The sequence below is a fragment of the Gavialis gangeticus genome, unplaced genomic scaffold (assembly GCF_001723915.1).
Source record: "Gavialis gangeticus isolate Ggan-Ray unplaced genomic scaffold, GavGan_comp1, whole genome shotgun sequence".
NCBI classification, from domain to species: domain Eukaryota; kingdom Metazoa; phylum Chordata; order Crocodylia; family Gavialidae; genus Gavialis; species Gavialis gangeticus.
This window is the reverse complement of record NW_017729031.1, coordinates 79,182,586-79,192,560: the sequence shown is the minus strand read 5'-3', so window position 1 is coordinate 79,192,560 and position 9,975 is coordinate 79,182,586.

Here is a 9,975-nt window from a genome sequence, read left to right as displayed (position 1 = left end):
ACCACCTTACTGGGGTCATTTGACCCCAGTACTCTTTCCTGCCATGGCAGGGGGTCGGACTAGATGATCTGCTCAGGTCCCTTCCGACCCTAGAAACTATGAAACTATGAATGTCCTTCCCTCAGGCACCAAAGGTTTTGATGGGCAAGTTCCCTGGGGCAGAGAGTTTTCTTCTTTCTGCCTGGACAGCAAGTAGCACTACAGTACAGCAACAAAGGAATGATGATCAGATTGTACCTTTACTCTTAGAACTAAAATGTTGTGATCTTTCGTGATCCACTTAGCCAATATTTGGGACCTGGCAGGATTGTTTTGTATGAGGAGGAAAAAATTATATGAAAATTACATGGACTGTACACCAAAACCTCTTCTCCTGAATGCAGTGGAAATAAAAAAGAGGTGGTTTTTCTTGCTTATAATTTCTATGTTTGTCCCTCCAGTCAGTTCTGTGCCCCATAGAGCTTCATCTCCCTGATCCTTCTCAGGGCCATGATCATGACAGTTTTGTGACTTTCTGCTGTTCTCTCATCTTTCTGTCCGTCTCTGCACATACCAGCATATGCATCCAGTCAACCCCACTAGTCTCTGCATTTATAATTCACTCCAGGAAAACCCTTCAGTCCACTTGGCTTAGTTTGTTATGGGCATTGCCTTGTTTCCGTCATTCCAAAAAGGGGACATATAATTAATTGCTCCTTTCATTTAGTCTCAAAAAGAAGTGATTTGGACATCAAGGCCCCTGACTGGTTATAGATCAAAGGCCTGCTTAACGGCAACTGTTAACAACTTCCACCTCAACAATATGTACTATTTATATTTTCCCCCATTTCCTGAAAACAGATAACAGACTTATAGCTATTGTTTAGTTTATTCACTGATGATTTTATTGACTCATGGTTTAATTCATAGTAACTAGTTATCTGAAGATATAGTTTTAATGATTTCTTTACCTAGTGCAGCAGGGTGTTTCTAGTTGCTTTTATCTAGCATATCTGGATTCATTCAAGACTTCTGGTGATTCTCCATAACTAATTTAACTGATATGCAAGAGCTTATGTCCTTGCTTCTTCCCATGTACCATTTTGGCCTCATAAATTCCATTTTTGAGAAGCTCCATCATGATTAGAAATTAAACTCTAACATGAGAGTGTGACCAGAGTGGTGTTCACACATTTAGGGTATCTATCTGCCAGTTATACCAATTATTCTGTGATTCTACAATCTCTCTAAGGGGGATGGCTGCCTGTGAAGAGTTCCATGGATATGATTACTTGGGATAAAGGGTAGATTTGCACTGCATAGACTAACCAAATCAGAGATGTATAGCATAAGCTTTCATGAGCCTGAGCTTACTTCACCAGATGCTGGCCTGAGATACAGTCATAAAAAGATATGTGAACTTTTTAAAGTGAAAGGGACCTTTTCCTGTGGAAGCCACTTGAGAAGTTCCTGAAATGTTAGACATGTTTTGAGAAGTGTGCCAGAGGAAAGAGTCCTGACAAATGTTAAAAAGAGACATGTTATGGTTACTGGATTACCTGAGCGCGCAAGTGGTAGGATGTTGTTTTAACAGTGACGTAAGTCCTAATGATGCAGTCTTTACAACAATCTACCAAAAAAAAAAAAAAAGGAATTAATGAGTCAATTTCTGCTTCTTTATGATGGACAACCAAAACCTGAAAACAATTTTTCCACTTTGTTTACTTAAGAATTCAGGTCCTTTCTATCCATGTTACCATTGTTAGATTCCACGAGTGACTTAGGAGCTAATAGGAGTAGGATATCACACATATCAAGTAAAATATGATTAATTGAGGGGGAAAAAATAAATTCCACGCAGAATATCCAAATCTCCAGACCTTAATTTTTGTTAACAGTTATTCAACTCTAATACTTTCTGACTGGCTAGAAGGAAAGGTCTCTCAGGTTCAGCTCTCTCCAACTATTTTAGTATAATATTTAAATCTAATAAATCTCCTAATCTGTGTCCTATGATGTTCCCAAAGGAGACTTCAAGCAGAAAACAGAGGAGAAAAGACATTTTTTTCCGAATCAGTCTTCTTATATGACAAAGCAGCAAAAAGACCGTCACTTCATTTTCCACCATTCAGTTCTTCCCTGTCTGACACGAAGCCTAATACAAAGTCCGTGAAGTCAAGAGTGTGGTTTTCCTCTGATTCCAGTGGATTTTAGATCAGGTGCATTGACAATGGAGAGATCTGTGAAGAATGGTTGAAAACTTGGTGTTTTCATTTTGTCAATTTGAACCGTCAACTTTTTGTGTTAAAAAGGATGTAATTACAAATGTTTAAAAAGTTGGTTTCTTTAAATGCAAAAACCAATAAAGACCTGTGAAGTAATTTTCATTATAAATTGGACTGGTCAGGGATCAATGGTCATGGTGGGTACATATATGCATACACTAAGTGCTGAAACACTGCTAAGGTAGTAATGGTCAAAATCCTAGGGTTTTTTTCCAGTCAGTCAAATCTCCTTTTCAGCTGTACTTAAATATAGTTACAGATGTGTAACTGATGAGGAAATTTGTCTGAGGTTGTCTTGAATTACATTTTTAATTTGTCTTCATTCTTCACTGGGTTCCATTAAGAAGCAAAGGTTTGTCTTAGTTTGCCAGAGAAGAGTCTGGCCAGGATGAACTGAAGGGATGGGACATCCCCTTTAGATGTTACAACTGGGCCCATCTAAGAACAAAATCCGTTTAAAGGAAGGATCTGGTAGGGAGAGCTTCCCTTGAAAAAAATAAAACAAACAATACTTTACAGCAACAAAGAAGTGGAGATGACTTCAGGAGGGCAGTAATATGCAGCTTGTCAAAACTTGTGAGGGTGAATCCTAGCACCCAGAACAATGTAATGTGCTCCAGCAATTTAGCAGGGTAAGACAGTGCCTGGAATAATTAGCTCTCAACTCTGTTTGCCTGCCTGCTTGCCCATCCTCTTCTGTTCATCTCATCCAGATCTGTCTGCCCTCCTATTTCAAATTCACAGAACTCCTGAGCCTATTTAAGATCCTTTCACTACTTCAACACCATAACAAGGCAAGCAAGAAAAAGCCTTGTAGAAAGCAGTAGTGCTGCTACTAGTGGTTAATCAACAATGTGTTCTGGCATTCTGAGAGTATTATGCACGTTAGGTAAAATAGGTGTTTGTTATCATAAGCCCCTCCTCAACAGTAGCAACAAAAAAAAAGCTGAAATAAGAACAACATATTTACTTCACCTTTTACATAGAGGGCAGAGGCTATGCACAAATCTGGGAACAATTACTCTGTTACGATACAGCAACAGACCCAGCTTTTCAGAGTGAAGAACTGTCTTCTCTTTCTTCAATGACTTAGGAATGCAGTTTGAAAAGGGACAGGAGAGGGATGAAGTTCCAGATTCCTGGATCTCATAAAAGCAACCACATCTTGGTATACTGCAGAAGCAATAGATTGACGTAGCTCTCCTACGGTCTGTATTGGAGGGGATGCAAGAGTTAACCTGAAGTCAAATTTGTAATCCTGTATATTATAACAATCCTGCAGCCAGAACCTGACCTCACACTCCTACAAATCCAGTAACTTCAGGTCACCTTTCTTTCACAAATGTTCTCTTTCTATTTGCCACATTCAAGAAAGACCTTAATATAGTTATTTATGTAAAGCATTCTTTTCCTCATCTGTTCATCTGCTTTGCCATCTTGATGCTGCAATTGAATAGCAGTGCTGAATTTGTGACACTGGAATGCTTTCCACAGCAAAAGTTTGTGGTATCCATTTGTTTTAGATATGTATAAGGGCTCTCTTACAGTGTCTGAGTGCCTTACAAACCAACGTTTTTTTATCCCCACAGCATCCCCGCAAGGTTGGGGACCTGAAGCACAGACAGATTCAGTGATTTCCCGTGATCACCTAAGAAGTTTATGTGGGAGCAAGGAACTGGTCCTGGGACTCCTAAAACCTAAGTCAGTCCCCTAGTCAAAATTGCACAGCAAGACCAAATGGGGTGCAAGACCCTATTTAGGAAAGCTTCCCTATTCAGAACAATGTTTCATCATGGGCTGACGTTTCACTGAAGTCAGTCAAATTTAGGAATGTGCATTCTTAAATAATACACTGATTTTAAGATTATGTCCCAAGTGCTTTGCTGAATTGGAGCCTGAGTGAAAAAACCCATATTCATGTCCATGTACCTATATTCATAGCAAATGGTCTCCAGTCAGCTTTAGAGGACACTATTTCTGGTTAAAACATTGAATTGACATGTTCGATCAGATCAGTAGTCTTTCTAAACCAGCCTTGTCTTTGTCCAAAGCTAGATGGTACAGAAAGAAATCCTATAGATTACAGTAGACAGATATAAAATAACCAGCCCAGCAAGGAAATTCCTCCTAATCCAATGTCTTTCAGATGTTATGTCCAAAAGCATGAAGATTGATGTCCTTATTCTATTTTCTGATAAGTAGACTAAGGCATTCTCACTTCACAGATAAGTGTGTTCAGAATGCTTTTCAGGAGCCAGAATGGAGCGACATCCGAGCAGGAAGGGGCAAGTATACCATCCTTCTTTTGTGAGTTGCTTCCAGCTTCCCAATCCAAGGTCAGATGTACACTGAGGGCATTTGAGTATTCCAGCTGCAAATGGAATTTATAGCCGTGCTGTCTGGTTAAAGCCAACAGGGAATGCCTACCTTGAAGATATTGTTAATGCCTCACACAAGAAAAGCAACCTGTCAGTACCTTTTAAATGTGTGGTAGAGTGGCCTTTGTTCAGAAAAAACAACTTCGAATGTTAGTGTCCTTGTACACTATTCAGCCTTTAACCTTCCCTCTCCAGAAGAACATGACTGAGGTGGCAACTACCACATCATTAGGCAAACCAGTCAGGATTCAGGCCTTGGCATGGCACAGGGATAGTGTTTTTTCACTATGGCCAATAAAATTATATCAGAGGCTGGAAGTCTCAGGAGGACAGGAGTGGAGGGCATTACCTTTAGAGTAGTCCTAGATTATCTTGTTAACTGTTTTTCCCCTCACTTCCTTTGTAAATACAGTTCCATGGGATAGAGCTCATTCTTATCACCTTTCCATGAGGATCCTGTGCAAGGATGATGGGTGACACAGTGAAGTAGTACATGTGACAGGTGTCATTAATGTGCCGGTGATACCTTGTGTGCCTTCCTAAAACAGATACAGTTATTTCCCTGCTTTCCCAATTCCTTAAAGAAGTCAGGGACTTGAAAGATAGCTAGTAAGAATCTTATTAAGATCTAGTGAAATCTCTAAGCATTCTGTAATCTGAAGGCATCCATATGCTTATTTGTAAAACTGGCTAGGCTTCTCGTTATGAGCTCCTAGGGCCTTCAATTACAACTGTGTCAATAGATATTTTTCCCACCCTCCCAGCTGTGAAAAGCCAAGCTTGAGCCCTGGCATCTTAGAGACAGAAGTTGTTACAATCATCCATACTCTTATTATCTTTAAGCTAAATGACTTGGGACTAACCTTGATGATCACTCAGAAGGTATTGTTAATACAGATGGCAACTCATATAACTCATTTCTCAACAGAGCAGGCCAGCAATAGCATGCTACATCTCTGCAATGACAGCAGGTCTACTTCAGAGGGTCAGTTATTATCTGCCAACCTCTAAATTACCCGTCCTTAAATTGTCTAAATTGCCTTTTCCTGACCAGCCAAACTCTTTGTATTGGGAAAGTCTAAGACATTGGTCTTCAGTGTGAAGTGGATGTTCTCAAACCATTTATTCTGGTAGAAAGGCAGGCAAGGTTCTTTGAGTAGATGTGATATCTTTTATTAGACCAACTGAGTAGTTGAAAAAAAGTTCTTAGCAGGCTGTCAGGCACAATCACTCTTCTTCAGGCATAGGGAGTCTGCTGTTCACAACTGTTTTCCAAGTAGTAAAGCCCATAAGGGTAAAGACCATAAGGGTCTAATAAAAGATGTCACATCTACTCAAAGAGTCTTGCCTGCTTATGTCCTTAAATCAACACGCTACAACCAAAAACCCAGCATTCTGGTAGAAATACACTTGAGCTCAAATTGGCAACATTCATAACATGCTGTAAGACACATCCTCATATCTAGTCTTTTCACTGACTAGTGTCTCTGGACCCCCTGACTTTCAGACTGCTGGCAACATTTTCTTGGGGGGTTTTTTTGCATAAAGTTGTACTGCTGCAGAGGAGTGGATGGTGCCATAATCTCAGTATATTTTGTTCCAAGTGTCTATTAACAGAATAGTAATTTATCTTAATACAACCATGAAAAATTAACCCTGATGTGCCTATATTAATAATAACTAATCGGAATTGTGATTAACAGTATTTACCTAATACTCACAGGGGTCCAAGTGACTTTTTAAATTAATTGTGCAAATGTTGATTTAAGGATTTAAAAAAAAATGTTGTCCTGTTAATATGCCTGGAGGGACTTTCAATATTTGCACTGTGGTTGACTGAGGGTTTGCAACCTAGAAGGTCCCTGTGCAGCAGGGAATTTGTGCTACAGGGTGTAGGATTGAACATTGGTCAGAAAAGGATTGGTATTTTAGTTTGGCTGCTAAGAACAAGGAATTTAAGGAGAAAAAATTAATTACCTTATTTAAAAAAATGTAAAAACAACAAAATCACGAATAGGCAGACAACTCAAAGGTGCTGAACATGCACAGCTTTACCGGAGGTTCATGCAGCTAGCATAAATCAGTAAGGTTCCACTGACTTCAGTGTAGTCATAATGATTTATGCTAGCTGGGGATCTGGCTCACTGGGAGCTGTGTGCGCTCAGCAACTCTGAAAATCAAGCTCCTTATTTATCTACCAAGTTTCAACCTGGAGTAAATGTCATGGGGACAACAGGAGTTTATACTGGCAGATCCTTACTTAAAATAAATGCTAAGTTTGTTAAGTTCTTCTGCTTGCTCTCAACTAGAAGTTTACTTTGACATGCTTGCTTTTGACCTCTGTGTAGTTAGTGGGTGTTTCTACAGTCTGAGTGTCAGCTCTCAAAGCAGTATTTCTGGATAGAATCAGTAAGACACAGAAAGGACTCAGCTCCATGTTAGACATTGCAGTCTTGCCAGCTGTCCTTCTTTGCGTATGTTTTGACACAGAACAAAACTGCTGAGATAAGCACAATACTTTGGGTCTTCTGGTATGATAAAGACCCTAAGGGCCTAAAATATTCTAGGAAAGCTGCTTCACTGAATTCACAAATTCCTAACAGCTATACTGTATGTGTTTTACAAAAATTATGAGTTGATTGAACAAAGTCCCTTTAAGAAGTACAGAGTAAAAATATTTTTCATAGCATATTAGTTCACTGGAAATCTGAAACTAGCCTCTGTTCAAGCACTGCTTTTATTTAAAACAAAAACAAATGAGAAACTACTACTCTCAGCTGTAGTGAAGGCCACAAATCTCCCAACTTTTAATTGTGTTCAAGGCAGTATTTTTAGTCTTTACTATAGAATTTAGTTTTTGGGAGAAATTCTTTAGCTTGTGTGTACAGGATAGGGTTGGGGAAGGACAAATCGGAATACCTTGTTTGTTCCCTTCCTTTACAGTCTGCAGGGTGAATGGGATTGCTTGTGTTGTCCTCAGTTTGCTCATACCACCTGCAGATTTGTATTAAGACACTGATTATAATACCATTTTGTGCTTCAGGCATTCAGCTGCAGAGGTCAGGAAGGAATTCCTCTCCCCCTTCCTGTTCCTTCCTCTATGCACAGTTTGGCTTCTGAGGGTTTTTTCCATCTTCCTGTGAAATATCAGATATTGACTGCATCAGGAGATGGTGATGCTAAGCAGAGTAGGCCAGTAAAGGGAATCTTTTTTCTAGATGTTTGGCTGGTTGATTTTGCCTATGTGCTCATGGTTATGTTGGTCACCAGATTTAGGGTTAGGAAGGAATTTTCTCATAGGTCAGATTGGCAGGGATCATGGAGGTTTTTTGACATTTTCCTGGGGTGGGGGGCGGTGGCATGGTTCATCTACTGGAATCACCAGGGTACCTAATCTGTTCCCTGACATTGCAGGATCCTGGAGCATCAGTGGCATCTTGCTGTCTTTTGTTCTCTGTGACACACAATTTATTTTTGAGGCCTGAAATATTTGGCCTATCTAAAGCCTTTAGGCTTGATATAGGATGTTTGAATGAAACTTAATCCTTGTGATTCTCAGGAGGTCATTCCTATGTGGTCAATGATTTCTAATCTAGTTTGAAAAATCAGCACCAGAGTTAAGGCAGTATTATTATTAATGTTTTACACAAGATAGCAGGATTAGGTTTGTTATTGATAAACGGCAATTTAGTCTCTCACTCACAGAGGAGTGAGAGGAGGTAAAAAAATCTAGGATGGAAGTTAGGAAATCCGGGGCAGCAGGTGCTGAATGTGCATGTGTATGCACACACTGACTATGACTAAGGCTCCTGGCTGCAGAAGCCACATGAAGCGGGGTGTGGGCAGAGGCCTGGACTGTGCCCCAACAGCAGAGAAAGTCCTGGCTCCCAGCTGGCTGCATGGGGGGGTGGGGGAGACAACGTGTTCCTTTGGCACAGCCCTCAGCTCCTGCAATGGCTACCTGAGCCACTGCCAAAGGAGCAGTGCATGGATGGCAAAGCTGGAGCTCTCCCCACCCTGCCTAAAAATTTAAATAAATAAAAATAGAAATAAATGCTTAAAAATAACCATCAATTTTAGCCATGGCAATTAAAAAAAATAAAAATCAATTTCTGCCAAGTGTACTTGTATCCAAGCTCATAATGGGACAAATGACTAGACAAGGTGTAACAGAGAATCAGGTTCTTAGAGGGTCCATGTTTTAGAAGGGGGAAGCAAAAGCAGAGGTGACTGAGACAGGATGATGCAGAAGGAGAAAGAAGTGACTTCATGTTGCAGCTCCAGAGGCACCTTTAATGCATATCCTGAGACTCTGCTGGCCAGACAGAAAGGGTAAAAACAAGTTATGTCCATGGGCAGACCTTGGATTTTGACAAATGGGGTGCAGATGGTGAGGGCATCATCCCATAAGAAACCACGTTTTTCTCCAGTTTAAAAGAAACTAGAAGCTTTACTAATATGCTAGGGGCCTAAGGCTGTTCAGTTTAAGACTGAAGCAAAAACTAGTATAACTTAATTGGAATGAGTTAAAAACCATCTTCAGGGCTGTATAATAGAAGCTCGGTTACCAGGAATGGTTAACCAAGGCTGGGACGGAAGAACAAGAGGAAAGCCTGACTGGCGGAACAGCAAGACTGTTATACAGGAGAAGGTGGCTGGCACCTGTGGGATGAGGGTTAGCCGGGATCAGGCAGATTATTATAGAAGCACAGAGAAGCAGGGATGGGAAGCACCCCCAGACCTCATCTAAGCCTGAGGCAGGATCGTGCCTCTCCAAACCGTCTTGTACAATCCATCATTTAAACTCTATGTAAGACTACTGCCAGCCAGACAGGCCTCTAACCCTGACTTGCCATGGGTACCGCAGAGGAGCTGTGGCAGGCAGCGTCCTGCTCCTGAGCAATGTCGTCAATAGATGCTCGAGAGCTCCCCCGTGAGTCATGGAGGAAGCGACTGCCTCGGCGCGGTCTGACTAGAAACGCTGCTCCGCTGGTTGTCAACTTCGGGTGGGGCAGGACTCAAGGGGGGGGACGGGGGCAAGTGCACCCTCTCCCTGCTCCGCCCCTGGTTGTCAACCTCTGCTTTCATAACAGCAGCTTGCTCAAGCCTGCCTCTAACCTGGCTTGGCCGATTTCCAGGTCAGCCCCCGCCTTCCCTTTTCTGGTGTCTGAAGGACACATGAGCCTGCTCCTGGCTTCTGCTTGCTCCTCGCAGGCTCTGGTCCCGCCGCGTGGCGCGTAGAAGTGCCCGTGCAGGGCTGCCCCCGACCGCAGCGCGCCCCGCTCAGCCCGCACGAGGGCCAGAAGCGCAGTCCCCTGCGCGGGGTGGGGGGC